Genomic DNA, 20,678 nt, shown 5'->3' with positions numbered 1-20,678 from the left:
GGTGGTTAAGGTGCTGGACTCCCACATGGCCAACTGCAGTTCAAGTACCGGACCCGGTGGCTTGCTTTCTCACTTTCCTTCTATCTTTCTTTGTCTCTCTCTGCTTAAATTAAAATAATAGTAGTAGTAATAATAATAATAATATAATGATGGAGCCAACAGATGGTGTAATGGTTATGTTGCTGGACTCCTATATAGTCAACTGTGGTACAAGTCCCAGACCCAGCAGCTTAAAACTCATGCCAGGCTCGTGTGCATGTGTGCCCAAAATCCCGAGAGGAGACTAGAGGAGAAGGGATTGTGGTGTGGCCATCCCCCTCAGGGAGAGGGGTGATTTCTCACTTTCTGTCTCTCTGTCTTTGTCTGTCCAGCAAGTACACGTGCCCCATAGCAAAAAATCTCTTGAAAAAAATATATCTAATAATAATAATAGCAGTTGGTCCAGCAAGTGGCATGGAGGTTAAGGCAGCTGGGTCCCACATGGCCAGCTGCATGGTTCAAGTCTCAGACCCAGTAGCTCAGACCCTGGGCACATATGCATGCCCAAAATTGTTTTTTTTTTTTTTTTTTTTTTTTTTTTTTGAGAGATTTTTGCTATAGGGCGCATGTGCTCACCAGAAAGACAGAGTCAAAGAGACAGAAAGCAAGAAATCACCCCCCAGGGGTATGGCCACACTGCAATCCCTTCTCCTCCATTCTCCTCTCGGGATTTTAGGCATGCACCTACACGTGCCCAGCATGAGTTTAGGCCACCGGGTCCAGGACTCAAACTGCAGTCGACTACATGGGAGTCCAGCAACATAGCCATTATGCCAACTGCTGGTCCTATGCCCAAAATCTTGAGAGGAGAGTAGAGGAGAAGGGATTATTGTATGCTATCCTGCCAGGGGGTGATTTCTCACCTCTCTCTCTCTCTCTCCCTCTCCCTCTCTTTCTCTCTCTCTCTCTCTCTCTCCAGTGAGCTTGTGCACCCTATAGAAAAACTATAACAATAAAAATTAAAATAACATAACAGTAATTGCAGTCTTGTCAGTTGTCTTCCCCAGGAGGTATCCAAAGAGCCATGGAGACTCAGCAGTAAGATGGCAGGCAATGGACTTCCAATAATGTGAGTGGATGGTGTCGGGGCCTGCAGACTGGCATTAGTGACCCCTGGCTAGAGAACTAGTCCATGCTGAGTGCTCTAAGGAAGTGACCATGTGACCTGCGTTGGTCATCAATATCCTTCCCAAAGATCTCCAGAGCACCCCCTTCTGGGCACATAGTAAGATTGTACTTCCTGTTCCTTTTCTGTGTGGGCAGGGCCACATGACTAATGCTGGCCAATGAAATGTACATATAAGTCACTTCAGATAGCAACATTGAAGTCTTGATGCCAAATCTTCTGGGAGTACTCGTTCCTTCTGGTAGCATCTGGCAAATGCTGGAGATGGAAGCTGTTCCAGGAGCCTGAGTTCCTCAATGAGTTGGTGAACTTCTGTTGACCTGCAGTGGACATGGAGCATGTTAGAGAAGTAAACCTGTGCTGCTCTAACTTGTTTCAATTGAGGGTGGTTTGTTACCACGGCATCATTGAGAGAATCCACATTTGGACTCTGGCCCCACAGACGGCCTTGATGGTCATGGGGTGTTAACCAGAGACATAAGCAAACAAAGAAGACACAGCTGTCTCAGCAGTTGGTTATAAAAGAAAGATGTCTCCCTTTCCTTTGTCTTCCTCCTTCCCCAGGACACAGAAAATACTTGGTTATTGGTGGAAAGAAATCAAAGACCACCTTGTACCTGAGATCTCTGTCCTTGAGCAGATGAGAAAAAGGAGAATTAATTCAGACATGAGATTAAATTTTAACCCTATGGACTAAATTGTAATAAATTACAATGACCAGAAAGCAGTGGGAATCCCCCAAAAGATAGAAAGGTCTGGAGATCTTGACGTACGCCAGTGACTGGAGCCTGGGACCAGTGAGGTCCCAGCAGAAACAGATGGGACCCTTGAAGGGGGTAATTTAGGAAAAGACAGGACTGCACACAGAATGGTGGGCAGGTTAGAGAACCAAGAGGACTAGCAGCAGTAGAAAGGGCTGTCATCCCTAGACCCAAGAGGAGAAACGTTTCTGTAGCTGTAGAGGAGGACCCGTGACCTATGGAAGAAAAACATATCCAGTGCCAACCCTCTCCATCCACAAGGCAGCCCAAGAGATGAACACGCCAACCTCATCTTCCCCACGCCCTCTCATCTCCTACCAGAGCCTCCCGACTGCCTGAACCCAACAGGAAGCCCCTTGATGTGTCCATCAAGGTCTGTCTCCAAGGGCTCAGAAAATTGTGGAGGAGGATGGAGAGTCAGTCAACAGACCAAATGGAAATGATCCAGAACCTGCCTCTACTGTGGGTTTGAGACTGCTCCTTAAATTGGTTCCAAGTGTTTCAGAAATATTTTTTAAGAATTATTTACTTAATTTTATTTATTAATTCATTCATTTTAATTTGACCAGACACACACACACAGAGAGAGAGAGAGAGAGGAAAAGCGGGAAAGTAAGCCACCAGGTCCGGGACTCAAATTGTGGTCAACCATGTGGGAGTGTCCAGAGCCTTAACCATCATGCCACCTGCTGGTACCTCAGGGAGAATTTTTTTTTATTTTTATTTTTGGAGAGGTTTTTGCTATAGGGTGCATGCGCTCGCCAGAAAGACAGAGAAAGAGAGAAAGGGAGAAGTCCCCCCCAAGGGAGATGGCCACACCACAGTCCCTTCTCCATTCTCCTCTTGAGATCTTGGGCACACACGCACATGAACCCGGTGTGAGTTTAAGCCACCGGGTCCGGGACTCAAACCACAGCGGACGACATGGAAGTCCAGAGACATAGCCATTACACCAACTGCTGGTCCCAGGAAGATTATTTTTTTATGAGCTATGTTCCACATGGGGCAGGATGGAATGGAAATGGAGGACCACTTGTCATAGTTCTTGTCAAAGAATGAGCCAACAGGTAGAAGGAAACAAGAATGGGACAGCATCTAGAAACTAAAGAAGAGGAAAAGAAAAACAGTACTTGAGCATGAATGGCTATGGATAAACAAGGCTGCAAAGTTTTCTTAGGTACATGTCTTGGAGACCCCTAATAGCCTTACAGAGAGGTATCTTGGATGATTTGTGAGGGTAACCCAAACACAGCATCCTGGCAGAAAGCAGATGGCACTCAAAAGAACCAAACTGTAAAGAATTTAATGAAGGAGGGTCCAGCAGAAGATGTAATGGTTACATTGCTGGACTCCCACATAGTGGACCATGGTTCCAGTCCTGGACCCAGCAGCTTAAATTTCACGCCAGGCACATGTGCGTGTGTGCTCAAAATCCCAAGAGGAGAATGAAAGAAAAGGGACTGCATCATGGCCATCCTCCCAGGGGGTGATTTCTTTGATTTCATGCTTTCTGTCTCTCTATGTCTCCAGTGAGCACACATGCCCTATAGCAAAAATCTCTCCCCCCCCAAAAAAAAAAAAGAAAGAAAGAAAATAATTTAATGAAGGGACTAGATAGAATGTATGCAGGGTTAGGAAAACCAGCATCAGGCCCAGACTCTCTAGCTCAGCTGGAAGTGTACTGGACTGCAGAGCAGGAAATTACATGCTAACCATGGTTTGAATCCCCAGTCCAGGTGACCTGAAAACATGCCAAGTGCACACAAGTACCCAGGATTCTGGCAGGCTGGAGGACCAGAGGAAGAGGATAGCAGTGTGATAAAGTCCTGTGAGGGTGACCCTCCCCCTTGGGTGCATTCACATGATCTATCATGAATAATAAAAAACAGAGAACCTGCACGAGACAATGGGACACTCAAGAGGCTAGCAATCAATGGCAAGAAGCTGTTTCCATCTCTTGCCAGGATTCTGGAGACAGGGAAGATCTCCCCCCAGGAATGGTGCAGTGGAGCAACAATGGCTACTGCCAGACCCTCCGTGAGACTGTGATGGAGTTCAGGGGCAGCAGTCACCTCCTCTCACTGTCCACTCACCTTCCATCTCCAACCATGCCTTCCACGGAGGGAACCAACCAGAACCTAACAGCAAGGGAGCCCGGTGGGGGCAGAAAAGAGTGGGCAGAGAAAGGGCCTATAGGGGTAGGAGACAAACAGGAAAACCAGTCAATTTGGAGGGTATAAAGCCAGTTGATAGTGAGGAAACAAAAGCTAAGGCAGCCGAGAATTTTTGTGTGAAGAAAGAGATGAGGAACAGCAGCAATGTCAAGTAAAGGCATTTTATAGGCAAAAGAGATCAGAGTGTGCTTTAAACTGAGACCCAGTTCACCCAAGCCACACCACTGATGTCATGGTGACCAGTTAATCCTGGAGAAAATTGTGTTGAAAGTTTCTGTCAGAACTATGCATTTCAGATGACCCAAAAGATTGAAGGAGGGAGTGAAAGAGGCGACCTGGTCACAAAGCAACAATGCAAGTGCCTGTTGGTGCTAACCATCCATCTTTCACAAAAGAGCAGGATAATCTTTTAAGAATAGAAAGACTTTCAGTCACAGTAACATAAAGGCTACTGTATCGCATCCCTGGCTCCCTGGAGGCTGGCTGGATCTAGTTCAAATAATTTCTTTCCGGAGTTGCTGTTGCCAGGAGGATTTAGAATAGCAAACAGTGGTGGTCAATCTAGGTGAAGCTGCCTGTGCTTTTCATCCCTGCTTCTTGGGCATTTGGAGAAATCAACTTCTGACTTTGCAACAACAGTCAATTGTGGTCAACTAATGCGCTGCATTTATTTTAAAGGGTTAGATGTTGGGCTGATCCTATTGTGCAGTGGTTAACCTAAGCATAGGAGCCACAGCCCATATGACTGACTATGGTTCAAATCCCAGTCATGGCAGCTTGAGGAACATGCTGAACACATGTGAGCATGTGCCCCAAATCCTGAAAGGATGGAAAAATGGATAAGGGATTGTGGCATGGCCATGTCCCCATGGGAGGGGGGATTCTCTCTCTCTCTCTCTCTCTCTCTCTCTCTCTCTCATCCATCTATCGATCTATCTATCTATCTATCTCTTGCAAACACATACACCCTCTGGCAATAAAAAATTTTGAAAATAAATGATTAGCTGCCCTCTGCAAAATCAGTCATCAGAACAGTTAAAAAGAAGGCATTCTTTTCCTTACAGGTGGAACAGTATGTAGGTGAGCACCTAAAAAGGCCAGCAGAATCTGGCTCACTAGTGGGTAGTTAACTAAGGGCCAACACAGACTGCTGCATTCAGGATGAAGTGAAAATGCTCAGAAAAAAGGAGAGAGGTAAATCATCTTGGAGGGTTAGATGGACTTTGCCAGGAAAATGAGGAGAAAGCCCTCCGAAGATCAACCTGCTCGTTGATTCATCCCCACAGTCAGAGCACAAGGAGTGCAGCTATGCAGGTTGTGTAATGCATAGGCAGACCCTCCCCCCCAATAACTGCCACACTCTCCTGCTAAAGAGGCAGCAATTCCTGCAGTCCAGCATGCACTCCATTCACCCCAGCATGCATCCTTGCATGCAGGTATGTCTACCTAGATGGGGGAGCAACTTCTTCTCTGTACAAAGATGAAATGCACATGCCAAGCCATCTTTCCTGGATGGCACTACCCCGAGAGGAAGGAGAGGTCTATGAGATTCTAATGAAGGTGCTGTGCTATATGCTCACAGCAACACTGACCAAGTTCTTCCTAGATGCTAAGGATGCATTACTCTTCACCGATTGCCTGAAAGAAATTTGCACCATACTCAGAGCATGAGTGGGAGAAATTCAGAAACAGAATAGTAATAATAACAATAATACCAGGGTCAGCAGGTGGCATGGTAGTTAAGGCACTGGACTCTTCTATGGCTGACCATGGTTCAAGTCACAGACCGGCTGACTTGTTTTCTCGCTTTCTCTCTCTCCTCTCTCTCTCTCTCTCTCTCTCTCTCTCTGTCCCTCTTTAGTAAAATTTTAAAATATAATAATGTAGTAAATAAAATACAATTTTAAAGTTATTAACAAAAAATAATAATAATGCCAACAATCCCTCATTTTTGTTTAGTCCATAATATTTTGAAAAGTACTTTCCCCTTCAGAATCTCATTCAAGCCTCAGAGCAACTCTGGGGTCACACTAGGTAAAGGTATTCTTATGCATTTAATGATGGGAGAGCTGACATGCAAAGAGCTGGGACTGAAATCTGTTTCCTGATTTCAAATTCTCTACTCTTTGCATAGCATAAGCCAAAAAAGAAAAGAAAATCTACACATTTAGAAAAGCTTCCAGGTAATGAGTTGGACAGACAGCACCTATCTGCCTATCTCCTGGGTAACAGAACAGTGACTTTCCCCTGGGGACTTGCTGCCATTCTCAGTCTGCATTCTTCAGTCCAGGGAGACTTGCAACTCTGGCCTGACCATTCAGAGCATTGACTGGCTCAGGAATGAGCATATGACCCAACCAGAGTCAACCAGGGGCAGGAGACATTGGTAGCCCGTAGGATGGGAAGGAGACCCCTCTCTATTCCACTGGTCACAAGCAGAGAAGGTGAGTATGGAATCACTAGCTACCAGTTTTGCCCATGTGGAATATGAGAATAAAACCAATGTGGATGATAAAGAAGCCAAGAAGTGGCTAAAGGCAGTCCTGGAGACGTCATTTGAACCTTTGGGTTGTGTCACAGGTATGCTTTGTAGAAATACCCTAGAGTCCGTGTGTTAGAAACTTCATTCCCAGTGCCACATGCTGAGAGGTGAGACCTTTAAAAGTTGATTAGGTCATGAAAACAGAGATACTATGAATGAATTTATGCCATTATCTGAAGATCGCATAAAGATTTCATTGTAAAATTGAGTTTGGCCCTGTCTGGCTCTGCCCCTCTCTTTCTCACTCTCTTGCTCCACCTTGTCCCACCATTGGATAATGCAGCAAGAAGGCCCTTACCAGAAACCAGCCCCATGATCTTGGGCTTCTCAGCCTCTAGAACTATAAGAAATATATCTCTGTTCTTTATAAATTACCAAATCTCAGGTGTTCTGTTATAGAGCACAAAACAGACTATGATAGTCACTCGCCCAAATTTTTTTTTATTTTTGAGCTATTATATTTCTTTTATTTTGCAGGCAGTTTGAATTAAGTCATCTGTCACTTGCAACTAAAATATCTTGACTAGTTCAGGTAGTCCCTTCCTCTCTGTCTCAGCCATATGCAGACGCTGGCAATGCCATTCATACCGCTGGAGACCAGCATACGGTTTAATTGCCAAAGAGTGAGCCATACTAATTTCCTCAATGTCATTCTATTAATAATCACCATCTAACTCTGCTCAGCAGTCTGGAAAAGTTAGGAATGTTCGCTTTGCCCAAATGCCCGGTGGAATATCCTAGCCTGCTGGGCACTGTGAGGCAATTGTGTGGTGTAATAAGAACTACACTTCATTTAGTAGAAGTCGAGCTGTGCTCTAATTGTGCTTGGACACCTGTGTCAGATAGACCCTTGAGTGTAAAACAATGGTTCCCAATGGTAGTGGAAGTCACATGTGAAAGAGAAAAGGAATCTTCTCCCCTAAGCATGGAATGTAAGTCCTCCCCTTCTGTCTATAGGGGCACCGTAGGTCTTGTACTCACCACTAGGCCAGGAGATTGATTGGCTTAGACCAACCAGGATGTAGTTTGAAACTGGAAGTGGTGTCTCCTTCGCCCAAGTCTCATGACGGAGGGATAGATCCCAGGACGATGCTTCTATTGAGAAGACAGCAATAGCGACTAGATCTTGGGGAAGATCAAGAATATCATGGTAGCCACTACTTATCCATGTGACCCTGGGCACATCTCTTTAACTCTTTGGACTTCAGTTTCCTTGTCTGCAAAATGAAGAGGATAATCAAGGTTACCTTCTACTCTAACATGACTGCTCGCTCCTAAGACAAAATGGGAAAACTGAGTCGATAATATGGCTAGAAATGGGAAATTGGTAGTGGTGGCAATATCTTATCCTCATTCATTTCAAACGTGCTTTGATAGGACCCAGGTCTACCCTATGTTAACGAAACCCAAAAATCAGACCCACAAAACACACCAACTTAGGTGGACTACACATACTCCATTTACTTTATGAAAAGATTTACCACAATTCTCTTTTCTATTTCTACTTATGTCTAGATACTAAGATGTCTTCAGTTTGAAGAAATAGCTCTTATAATCGTCCAATCTTTTTCTTTTTTTTCTGTCTTTAAGGAGTTGTACTGTTCCCTACATTTGAGCAGACACTACAGTCTGTCTTAAGCAATGGATATTGGAAAGACCTTAAAAACTTGCCAAGAAAGTGTAGGAAAACAGACTTAACATGGTATAGAAGCAGTCTGCACAAATCAATTTAGCATCCTGCGTGTTTTAATAGCTTCCCTTATCACTCCTGGACTTTATTAAGTACATTTGTGGCCAAACTATGGTTTTCTCTTTTGCCTCTGATACTCATTGTTCTTCTTTGGCATATTCTAAAGTCCTAAGAGGCAGAAGCAGCACAGCAGATTAGTCTACTGGTTCCACAGCTAAAATTTCATCTCAAAATCTAGCAGCTTCCAAGAACCTCTAAAAAGTAGTCTTACGGCAACCTAACTCTCAGCACCTCCTTCTCCCAGGACAATTTCCAGACTCCTCTCAGTTGCTCTCCTTCCTCTCTCTTTAAACACTCAACTTTCTGCATTCATCGATACCCTCACTGTCCACGAGCAGGACCACTGTGTGTCAAGAACCCAGCATCTGTACTCCTCCAGGGCACCTCTGCTCTATTCTGCCTCCAGAGGAACACCATGGACCCTAATGTTGGCCAGCCAGCTTGGTTCAGTGGTAATAATGCCAGACAAAAATACACAGTAAAGGGCCAGCCAGGTGGCATGGTAGTTAAGGTGCTGGATGCAACATGGCTGACTGTACAAGTTTTTGAGTCCCAAACCTGAGAGCTTGGGAAATATGCCAGGCACATGAGCATTGCATGCATAAAACCTCATGAGAATGGGGAGGATATTGCAGCATGACCATCCTCCTTGGGGGCTGATTTCTCACGTTCCCTCTCTCTGTCTCTCTGTCTCTCTGTCTCACATGTGCCCTATAGTAAAAAATAAAATCATAATCATAATCATAAAGGAGGTAATGTGTCTTCAAGCTCAGAACTCTTTTCAAGGCCATCCCCCACCTGGCATGCTACTCCTTGAGGCTTAGGAAAACTCCAAAAGAATAAGATGATCTGTTCTCTAGTGCCTCTGAAGCCAGAGAATTCTTTTTCCTCTAGCAAAGGTGTCAGAGGAGTCAGTCCATAAGCCAATGAGAAGTTGTAGAAACAAATAAAGGGATTTACTGAAAAAACACGGAAGTCTTATTTCTAAGATGACCACTTCTGTACAGTTTTAGAGTCCACAAATGACGGACTCTAAATATGATGGTCTGTGGGTCTCACATTCACATGTGCTTTTTTGGCATTCAGTGATTTTTGTTTGTTTTCTCATTTTTGCCAGAAGGCATGTGTGTTCACTAGGGAGTGACAGAGAGAGAGAGGGAGAGGACAAAGCATTTCCCATGGAAGATGGTCGCACTGCAATCCCTTCTACGCCACCTCTCCTTCCTCTCAGGATGTCACGCACTCACACATGCCCAGCATGTTCTGTAAGCTGCCACATCTGGGACTGGAACAGTGTAGTCAGCCACAGAGATCCAGCTCCCGTAGCCACCAGGCCATTGGCTAACTCTTATTTGTCTTTTTAAGATTATTTATTCCATGAGTAAAACAGACAGAGAGAAACAGAGCATGCCCAACAGAGTCTTGTTGCCATAAGACTCACCCCAGATTCAACCAGCCCAGATCATGGACTCGCATATGGCTGGTGTACTCGGGCAGCAAACAGCAACATCCCCATGAGCTTCATTTTTTAATATATAAAGAATTATCGGGAGAGAAGACAAGGTTCCACATGGCTACAGTGAACTAGATTTTTAAGGGAATGAAGATTTTCTACTAATAATTCAGCCTCCAACAAACGAGCTAGCGGCAGAAGACAAGGTTCCACATGGCTACAGTGAACTAGATTTTTAAGGGAATGAAGATTTTCTACTAATAATAGCCTTCTCTCTCTGTCTCTCAGTTCCTGTCTCTCCCTGCTTCTGTCTTTCCTTTTTTTTTTTTGGTAATATTTCCTTTTTACCCTTTTTTTTTAAAAAAAAAACAAGGCCCAGTTTTTCTCTGGCTCTTAGCTCCGCCTTCTTTCTTGTTAATTTTCGCTCTGCTCCTCCCATCCAGGCAGAAGAAGCCACGGGCCTTCAGGACAAGGTTCCACATGGCTACAGTGAACTAGATTTTTCGCACGGCGCGTTTGCGTGGTTTTCTATTTTGTGATTTTTTTTTAAAAAAAAGAACCGTAATTACAAATTTTTAATTTTTAAAATTTTTTTGTCTTTTTTTTCTCTTTTTGTTGTTTTTCTCTGTCTCATTTTCCTTTTTCTTGTCTCTTCACCCTCCAGTATCCTTTCAGTGTGTTTTTAGACAGATCTAAGAGCACTGTAGCTAAACATCCAAATACTAATAGGGTTAAAATATTCCCCACTATCTACTGAATCTGCTGCACCAGCAAGCACAATAGAACAGCAAAGAGTTTCTGGATCACCTCTGTCTGCTTGCTCCTGAACATTAAGGCTGCACTTCAAGAATTTGAAAGAAACACAACATTCATCAGATGACAAGAAATCACCGCCGGATCACGAGAAACATGGGAAAACAAGAAAATACCTCTCCTCCTAGGGAAAAGAGTAACTCTTCATCCACAAGCAGTTCGGTGAAAATCATGGAAATGTCTGATAAGGAATTCAGATCATTCATAATGTCTAAGCTAACAGAGATGGAAGAGAAGAGAGATAATGAACTGCTAAAGAGAAAGGAGAAAGAAATTGACGAGTTCCAAGAGATGAGGAAATTCCTGCAAGATCTAAAAGTGGAATTACACACTTTACAAAAGACTCAAACGGAACTGCTAGAGATGAAGTCTATAATACAAGAAGTAAAAATCTCCCTGGAAAGTATTAAAAGCAGACTAGATCATTCAGAAAATAGAATCTCAGATGTAGAGGAGAAAATGGCCGGCCTAGAAAAATCCACCATGAAGACTGAGAAAATGGCACAAAAATTTGAGAATAATATGCGAGAAGTACTGGATACCATCAAACGTCCAAATATCCGGATAATTGGCATTCCAGAAGGTGAGGAAACCCATAAGGGCATTGATAATCTATTCCATGAAATCCTGCAAGAAAACTTTCCAAACCTAGAGAGGCATTCAAAGATCCAGTCCCAGGAAATACAACGGACCCCAAATAGAATCAACCCTAGAAGATCTTCTCCAAGACACATTATAGCCAGGTTGACCAAAACTGCAGACAAAGACAAGATACTAAGATTAGCAAGAGAAAAACATCAAGTTACCTACAAAGGACATCCCATCAGGCTAACAGCAGATCTCTCATCAGAAACAATAAAAGCGAGGAGAGAATGGGAAAATATATTCCAAGTGTTAAGAGAGAAGCAGTTTCAGCCAAGAATACTGTATCCGGCAAGATTATCTTTCAGGTGGGAAGAAAAGACAAGAACATTCTCAGATAAACAAAACCTGAAAGAATTTACCAGCACCAGACCAGACCTCCAAGAAGTTCTCAAGGATGTGCTGTATCAGGAAAACTAAACGCAGATACATGGAAATAAGAGTCCAAAAACTGAGAAAGTAGCTAACTTAATCATAGGGACAAGTCTGGAGTTGAATACTATATCCCAGAATTTAATCAGGAAAATTGAACCAGAACAGAAGATAAAAGTATATGAGACTGATAGGTTCATGCACCTACCATTTGAACAGAATCCTAACCTGTTTCCGGGCTTTAAGCAAAGTTCCTTGGCGGTTCTTTGATTTAAGTTAAAGGGTGGAAATAATTCTAGGAACTAGAATTGGAAATTTATTTTTTCTGTAATGTGCATGAGTCACTATGCAGTGTGTACTGGATGGGAGATAGCATTTTGTGTGCTGGGATGATACTTAGGGAAGGAATGTAAATTGAGTTACAAAAAAATGTTTCAGGAAAAAAAAATGTATCTATTCAATGACTGCAGTAGGATATGTAGCCCCAGTTAGGTGCTACTTTATAGGATGTGTAAAGTTAGACTTGTGCTCATGGAAATGTGTGTGTCACATGTGTTTGCTAGGAGGGTATTCGGATTGATTAGGGTCTTTGGTGATTCAATAAAATGTGGGAGGGAAATGGTATAGAAAGCAAACATAGATAACAGAGACAGTGTGGGAGGAGAACAGGAGATGGCAGAGGGTAAGAGATAGGGAACCAAGGATGGGGGGAAAAAGCAAAACATACAGAAAACAAGAAATGGGAGATTATTTGCTAAGAATAACATATTTGTTGATGTGCTTGATTGAGACGATATTCAGTGTACTCTAGATGGAAAATCTCATTTTGTATGCTGTAATGATGTACAGTGAATGAATGCAAATAAATAAATTGGGGAAAAAATAAATAAATAAATAAATAACAGATCAAAAAAAAAAAAAAAAAGAATTATCGGGACCAACAGCGTAATGGCTATGTTGCTGGACTCCCACGTAGTCGACCGCAGTTCGCGTCCCGGACCCGGTGGCTTAAAACTCACGCCAGGCGCGTGTGCGTGCATGCCCAAGATCCCAAGAAGAGACTGGAGGAGAAGGGATTGTGGCATGGCCATCCCCCCTGGGGGTGATTTCTCACTTTCGGTCTCTCTGTATCTCTCTGTCTGTCTGGCTTCTAAAAAAAAAAAAAAAGAATTATCCATTTAATTTTATTTATCTTATTTTTTTTAATTTTGCTACAGGGCGCAAGTGCTTACCAGAGACAGACAGAAAGAGAGAAAGTGAGAAAGCGAGCTATCACATCTGAGACTCAAACTGCAGTTGGCCATGTGGGAGTCCAATGCCTCAACTACCGCACCACCTGCTGGCCCCAAGCTTCATATTTTAATGCTGTGCAATCATCTGGTTCTATGCTGCCCTTCAGTGCTTTTAAAATTGAGAGAGGGACCAGAAGATGGAGTAGTGGTTATGTCACTAGACTACCACATGACCGACCCCAGTTAGAGTCCTGGACCCAGTGGCTGGAAACTCAAGCCGGGCGCATGTGCACTATGCCCAAAATCATGAAAGAATGGAGAAGAAGGGATTGCAGCATGGTCATCCCTTCTGGGGGGACTGATTTCTCAGTGGTACCAGCAGATGATGGAGCAGTTATAACTCCCCACATGGCAGATCACAGCTTGAATCTCGGACCCAGTGACTTGAAACTCACGCCATGTGTGCATGCATACCCCAGATCCCAGGAGGAGAATAGAGGAGAAGGGATTGCAGCATGGCAAATGTGGGGAGTGGAAGGGGGGTCCTCACTTTCTCTCTCACTGTCTCTGTCTCTCTGGTGAGCACACACACCCTAAGGCAAAAGCCTCTTAAAAATAAAAGTGAGAGATTCTACATACAATTCCTGATGTATAACTTTTTCTAAAAACAAAAAGAAAAGTTCTGGTAAAATTAGGCTCAGATTTATTTGGCAATAATCAGCCAGCTCTAGGTCAATGATTCCTTCTAGAGATAGGACTCCTACCTTACCCTAGGCCGTATTGTTTTTTGTCCTACAAGGGGACTTGAAACAGTTCATGGAAAAATGGAATTAAAGTACAAGGTTATTTTGGTTGCAAAAGTAACTTGAAATCCACAATAATTTTTTCATAATATGCATTTTTCATGAACTCTTTGGAGACCCCTAATATACTCCGCCCTTGTTCTCCAGCACTCGCTTCCTTGACCCCCTTCCATCCCAGTTTATAAAGCATCCCCTTCCACCCCAATCGCTGCTGCAGAATCTCACTTAGGTTCCCAACGATCCTACAGTGTGGACAAGGTAAACACTTTGACTATCTCCAATTACAATTTTTTAAAAAAGCAAAAGGTCTTCCCAAATGTTTTTAGTACCAGGTCATATTCTGTGGCATAGAGGAGTCAATTCTAGGCAATGACAATCTGGTTCAACAGAAGTTGGATTTAGCCCTTTAGCTCTAATACCTAAGAAGATTTTCAAATTCTGGGTCAGCCCCTAGCTTTTCAGCTAAGGAAGCCAGATCCCACTTGGCTAACTGTGGTTCAAATCTCCACCCCAACTGCTTGAAAAACACACTGGTTCCATGTGTGTGACCAAGATCCTAAGAAATGGAGAAGGAAGGATTGTGGTATTGACTATACCCCACTCAAGTGCTTTCTTCCTCGCTCGTGTGCACACCCTCTGACAATGAAATAAAAAATTAAGTCCTGGTGCCAGAATATACCACAGACCACATGATTCAGAATCTCTAGAGGTGGGCCCCAAGTGTCAACTGTTTTTAAAACCCTCACATGATTCCCATGTGCCCCCGAAGCTGAGAATACTGCCTTTGAGTCTGCCTAATAGTAACGGTGGAGGAAGGGAGGTGAGTTGAACATTGTCCAACTCCAGACTGTAGAAGAAATAAAACTGTTGTTGGATTATGAAAGTCTAATGATGCCTGGAAAGTGTGAGGGAAAGATGGTGTCATTCTGCCTCAGGATTCAGAACCAGTCTGAATGGGAAGTCTCACTGAGTGGCGTCTAGTTAATGCATACTCTCTTGGAAGATGGCCCCTTCCCACTCATCTCTCAGGCAGACCAGTGGCTACTCTTACTTTTTGAAAGTCTCTCAAACCAGGGCTGTTCACGGACAGTCACTGAAATGATTTTATTATGACTTTACTACAAAAAGATTGAACTAAAATGTGACAAATATTCACCAGCAGAAAGAGAGCAACACCTTGGGTCAAGGATGTGTTCACATGTGGGCTCCCTGTCACCAGAGACTAAATGCAGGCCCAGGAAGGTGAGGCAACAGAACAGGTACCCTGTTCTGTTAGAAGCCTTTCAAAATATTCTGCGATATTCTGAGAGTCTGTGATTAACACTAAAGGAAAGAAAAAATATTCCTACCACTAGTTTATAGGAATATTTGGTCATGGCTTGAAGCAGGGGCAGGGAAGAGTACTTCATTGGAAACCAAGATGTATCCCCTATCTGTTCAATCATGTCGCTAGATAACTTTGTGTAAAGCTGTTTGAATCACCAAACACACTTATTAAGCAGCTGCTGGCTTAGGGTTGTGCAAGATGACTAAAAGGGTTTGGTCTCTAATTCCTAGTTGGTGCCAATTGACTGGCAGATTGATTTTTTTGTAAGAATTTATCAGAGTACAGATAAAACACCCACTCGGCAGCCACTGCCCACAGATAGGCACTATTAAAATAAGACTACAAAGCCAAGCTCAGCAATGGCGTAATGGTTACGTCTCTGGACTCCCACATGGCTAACCACAGTTTGAGTCTCTGACCCAAGGCTTGAACCTTGTGGGCACATGTTCGTACGTGTGATGTGAACCCCAGAGAAGAGGACTCGGTGGCTTAAACTCACACCAGGCACATGTGTGTGCATGCCCAAGATCCCGAGAGGAGAATGGAGGAGAAGGGATTGCGGCGTGGTCATCCTCTCTGAGAGGTGATTTCTCACTTTCTGTCTCTCTGTCTCTCTGTCTCTCTGCCTCTCTCTGTCTGTCTGGCGAGCGCACGCACCCTATAGCAAAAACCTCTCCAAAAAAAACAAAAAAACAAAAAACAGAGAAGAATGAAGGAGATGGGATTGTGGCATGCCCATCATCCTGGGGGTGATCTCACACTTTCTGCCTCTCTATCTCTCTCTGTCTCTCTGGCAAGAATACACATCCTATAACAAAAAATCTCTTAAAAAAAAAAGACTACAGAAGCCATTAGTGTGGCGATTAAAGTGGCTGGATCCTACATGGCCAACTGAGCAGTTCAAGTCCTGACCTGTTGGTGGCTTGAGAAACACACCAGACATATGTACATACATGCCCAAAATCTGGGGATGAGCTTGGAGGAGAAGGGATTGAAGTGTGGTCATCCCTCCTTGGGGGTGCTATCTCACTTTGTCTCTCTCTTTCTTAGTCTCTCTCCGACAAGCATACGTGCCCTGTAACAAATTTAAAAAAAAAAAAAAGAAGACGACTATAGTAAGTCTTCCTTTCTCTATTGTTACCTAATTATCTTCACTTAGTTTTGCTTTGTTTTGTTTTGACTTTATTTCTTTCAATGAGCAAGAGACAGCCCCCCCACCCCCCGCAAACAGGGTCTTAGTGCCTCTATCCACCTCCAGCTCCAGTCAGCCCCAGCTCATGGGCACAAACATGCCCGTTTTACCCAGAGAGGTCTCCAGATGTGAACCTAGAACCTTCCCATATGAGTCAGCCTGGCAGAGCATCACATTTTGCTGCTGCACCACCATCTACACACTCTGCCACTTGCAGTTTATAAGCCCACCACAGGCTTACAAGCACATCACCATACATCTTGCTCCGTATGAGGATTCTACCTCCTTTTGAGCAGAGATTCCTAGCAGACTATTTGTACCAAAAGGCTGACGTGAGCCAGCACAGAAGTGCCAGGTATACACTGAATGCTTGGAGGATATAGCACCAGGCAAAGCCCTAGGGAAGGATTCAATGCAGAAAAAGCAGTGACCAGAGCCATGCTAAACCAGTTAACACACTTCAGTCTTGACCTTCGACCTAACCTGAGCTGGAATGAGACTCAACCTAGGCTAGTTAGGATCAGGAAGTGTCAGGCCAGATGCCGAAAGCCGACCTTTGAGCTGTTATTCACTACAGGTAACTACAGAACACGGGTATGAGGATGCAATGTAAGAGTTAGAATTCTTAGTCATGGGCTGCGGACAAGCAACAGAAACCAACCTAAGCCAAAAGGGACTTGACTGGCTTCAAGGTACAGTATTGGCCAGCCTAAAGGGCTCAAAGATGAAATGTAGAATCAGTTGCTTTCCACCCCTCGATTCAGACTTTCTTTCTTTCTTTCTTTTTTTATTTTTTTTTTTTTTGAAAGGTTTCTGCTACAGGGCGCGTGCACTCACCAGCAGAAAGAGAGACAGAAAGAGAGAAATCACCCCCCAGGGGGGACGGCCACGCCACAGTCCCTTCTCCTCCATTCTTCTCTACGGATCTTGGGCAGACGCATACACACGCCTGGCGTGAGTTTAAGCCACCAGGTCCGGGACTCAAACTGTGGTCGACTATATGGGAGTCCAGCGACATAGCCATTACGGTAACTGCTGGTCCCCAGACTTTCTTCATATCAGCATCATCTTCAGACAAACCCTCTCCAAGCAGTGGTGGTAATCATCGTCAGAAGCTCTGGGCTCACATCCTACTAGCTTAGCAGCCCCAGGCAGTTCTAGAAATTCCCAGGGCTACTTCCCACCAGTCCCTGTACAACCAGTATCCACGTTGGATAAGACCTGAGACCTGCCATGCATCCTCTCACTGCCCAGCCTCTGTCCTATGCCAACTTCACATTCAAGGAGGGGAAATCATCCCTACTCACATCACCTAGACTCAGACTTGAGGGTGGGGATTATTTTCCTAAAAAGCAAATGAAAACAGAGGGTCAAAAGCAACAGAAACAACCCCTCTCCACTATGCTGACTGTTCTGGCCCTGTTTGTGGATTCTAGAGTTACAACACTTGTTTTCACCCTCAAAGTCATTGAATTCTTTTTTTTCCCCCAAGAATTATTTAGTTAGTTGTATTTATTGTTATTATTATTTTTAATTTGCTATAGGGCACATGTGTTCACCAGAGAGAAACAGAGAGAGAGGGGAAGTGAGAAAGCAAACTGCCAAGTCCAAGACTCAAACTGCGGTCAGTCATGTGGAAGTCCAGCACTTTAACCCCCATAGCAGCTGTCAGCCCTAGTCATTGATTTTTTGTGTGTCGAAACTTAAATAAACAATTTAGTAAATAGTTTTTAAATAAATGCATGAATATGGTTGAGAATATGAAAAACAAACCATTGAAACATCCTACGGCATTTGGTGATATTATCAAATAAATGGAATAAATGCAAAGATGCAAAAATAGAGGAAGAGGGGGCCGGCAGGTTCACTTTCCCTCTCTCTCTCTTGCTCATTCTGTCCTTCTCTGGTCAAATGAAAATAAAATAAAATAAAATAAATAGAAGAAGAGATTAGAAGAAGCCATTGAGGTCAGGTGAGACCTGAACAGGGTTTTAAAGGAGGGGCAGGTATGGGGAGGGAGAGGGGTGCACCCAGCAGGGCCCAGCACTGAGATCAAACGAGCACCATCCCACCAGCTACCAAGACGAAACTTGCCAGGCTGAGCTTCACGTGCAAACAGACCAGTGGGAAACAGAGTGGGGTCAATGGTGAGTCCGAATGGACAGCAGAGAGCCAGGTCTCCATCCTGCAGACACTGGAGTGGGCAGGAAGGGGGAGTGGGCCTGGAAGGGAGAGAGGAAGGGTTCAGACTGGGACAGAGTAAGTCTGCAGTGTCAGCAGGCAGCATTTTTTTAGCAGGAAGAATGAGGCAGGAGAGTGATGATGACAGAGTTGCTTTGAAGAGATAAGCCTGCTGGAGACAGGGAGGGGAGTGGATGATTGGGATGAAGATGGGACTTCATTGGGAAGCTGGTGCCATGAAACAAGGTGCCATGTGAAGGGGGCCTGGACTCTACCCTTGCAGATACCCTTTTTCCAGTTCAATTTTAGAAGTCCATTCAACAACCCCTTCCCAGGACCAGCAGATGGAGTAATGGTTACGTTGTTGGACTCCCACATAGTCGACTGCAGTTCAAGTCCTGGACCCAGCGGCTTAACTCACGCCAGGTGTGTGTGCATGCATGTCCAAAATCCTGAGAGGAGAGTGAATGAGAAGGGATTGCAGCGTGGCCATTCCTCCTGGGGATTGATTTCTCGCTTCCCATCTGTCTGTCTTTGTCTTTCCAGCAAGCACATACACCTTATAGCAAAAACCTCTGAAAGAGAAAGAGAGAGAAAGAAAGAAAGAAAGAAAGAAAGAAAGAAAGAAAGAAAGAAAGAAAGAAAGAAAGAAAGAATCTCTTTCCCATTCCTCTTTCTCCTACTTCTTTCCTGAATCCAGTTCTTGAAAGCAAGTTAGATATTTAATTGCATCCAAGAAACTTATAAACTTGAGCAGGCTCCACTGAGAAAAGGTATAAAAGGTACCAAAAACAATGGCAAAAAATGACCAGGCCTTGCTCAGAGACACAGAAGTGATGGACGGAGATGGCACAGGGGCCCGAATGGACCACGGAAGACACAGCTCACTAGCCAACTCTTTTTATCTTTCTTTCTTTCTTTCTCTCTTTTTTTTTTTTTTTAAAGTTTTTGCTATAGGGCTCATGCTCTTGCCAGAGAGAGACAGAGTGAGAGAGAAAGTGAGAATTCCTGGGGGTATGGCCAGGCTGCAATCCCTTCCCCTCCAGGCTCCTCTCAGGATTTGAGGCACACATGCACACACACCCATAGTGATTTTCAAGCTGCTTGGGCCAGGACTCAAACCATGCAGTCGGCCTTGTGGGATCTAGCACCTTAACCTCCACGCTACCTGCTGGCCCCTAGCCAACTCTTTAAAACATTGTCCTGGGCCCAGCAAGTGGCGTGGTGGTTAAGGCACTGGACTTCTATGTAATCAACCACAGTTCAAGTCCCAGACATGGTGGCTTGTTTTCTCACTTTCCCTTTCTGTTTTTCTTTCTCTTTATGTCCCTTACTCCATCTCTCTCCGGTGAGCACACATACCTTATAGCAAATTTAAAAACAATAATAATAATTAACAAAGTTAAATAAATAATTCTTTAAAAAAAAAGATTCCCAGTAGAATTAAACACCTAGATTCTGCAAACTGATTGACTGAGATTGAATTCGCCATTTACCAACTGTCTTAACGATGGGCAAGTTATCGCTCTTTGCCTTAGTATTTCTCATGTGCAAAATGGAGTTAATCACTAAACTTCCCTCAGAGGTTTATTATCAAAATTAATTGTGTTAATAATAACTTTACAGGGACTGGCAGGTGGTGTGGTGGTTAAGGGTGCTGGACTCCAGCATGGCTGACTGTTGTTCGAGTCCTGGACCTGGTAGCTTGCTTTCTCACTTTCCCTCTCTCTCTCTCACTCTGTCACTCTAAATAAGCAAATAAATAAATAAAGTTAAATAAAAATAATTTAATAAAAATAATAATAACTTTACAGTGCCTGATTCAATCAGTGCTATTATCATTTTCATCAGGAAACAACACGAGCAGCGATGCTGGAAGAACTTACCTGGATTCCTCTCAAAGCTAAAACTTCCAGCCCAGAAGTCCTTTGAAGCCAGGGTTAAGCTTTCCCCACTGATCCTCCTGCTGAGCTGAGACTAACAAGCTCTAGTCTCTCCTCAAAGATACCAGCCGCTAGAGGGAGAATCGACTTCCAGAAACCACAGTCCTTTAACCCATGTCTTTCAAACTGCCGGGCTTGAAGCACATGAGTGGTTCAGATATCAATTTAGCAGGATCCAACTAGCAGGCTTTTTTTTTTTTTAAATAAATAGAATGGAATTTAAAATATCAGCATTCATTTCAGAAGGTACAGGTAGATATTGTTTCACGAAGTCCTTTGTTAGTTACATAATTACAAATGGGTGTGTGTCCTGGGTCCTAGTTTAAAA

General features: G+C 43.8%; 1 long non-coding RNA gene across 1 annotated transcript; it reads right to left on the bottom strand.

The window, feature by feature from the left end:
- Nucleotides 1-948: 948 nt before the first annotated feature.
- LOC102496115 (uncharacterized) lies at nt 949-20,456 on the bottom strand. Its single transcript, XR_335153.3, has 3 exons — nt 20,294-20,456; nt 7,624-7,859; nt 949-1,485 (listed from the first exon to the last, which is right to left on the bottom strand). It is a non-coding gene; the product is annotated as an uncharacterized LOC102496115 (long non-coding RNA).
- Between the last annotated feature and the right edge of the window lie 222 nt (nt 20,457-20,678).

Source organism: Tupaia chinensis, unplaced genomic scaffold (assembly GCF_000334495.1).
Source record: "Tupaia chinensis unplaced genomic scaffold, TupChi_1.0 Scaffold000354_1, whole genome shotgun sequence".
Lineage (NCBI taxonomy): Eukaryota > Metazoa > Chordata > Mammalia > Scandentia > Tupaiidae > Tupaia > Tupaia belangeri.
Note: the sequence above shows the minus strand (reverse complement) of the source record. Positions and strands in the feature narration are given on the sequence as shown.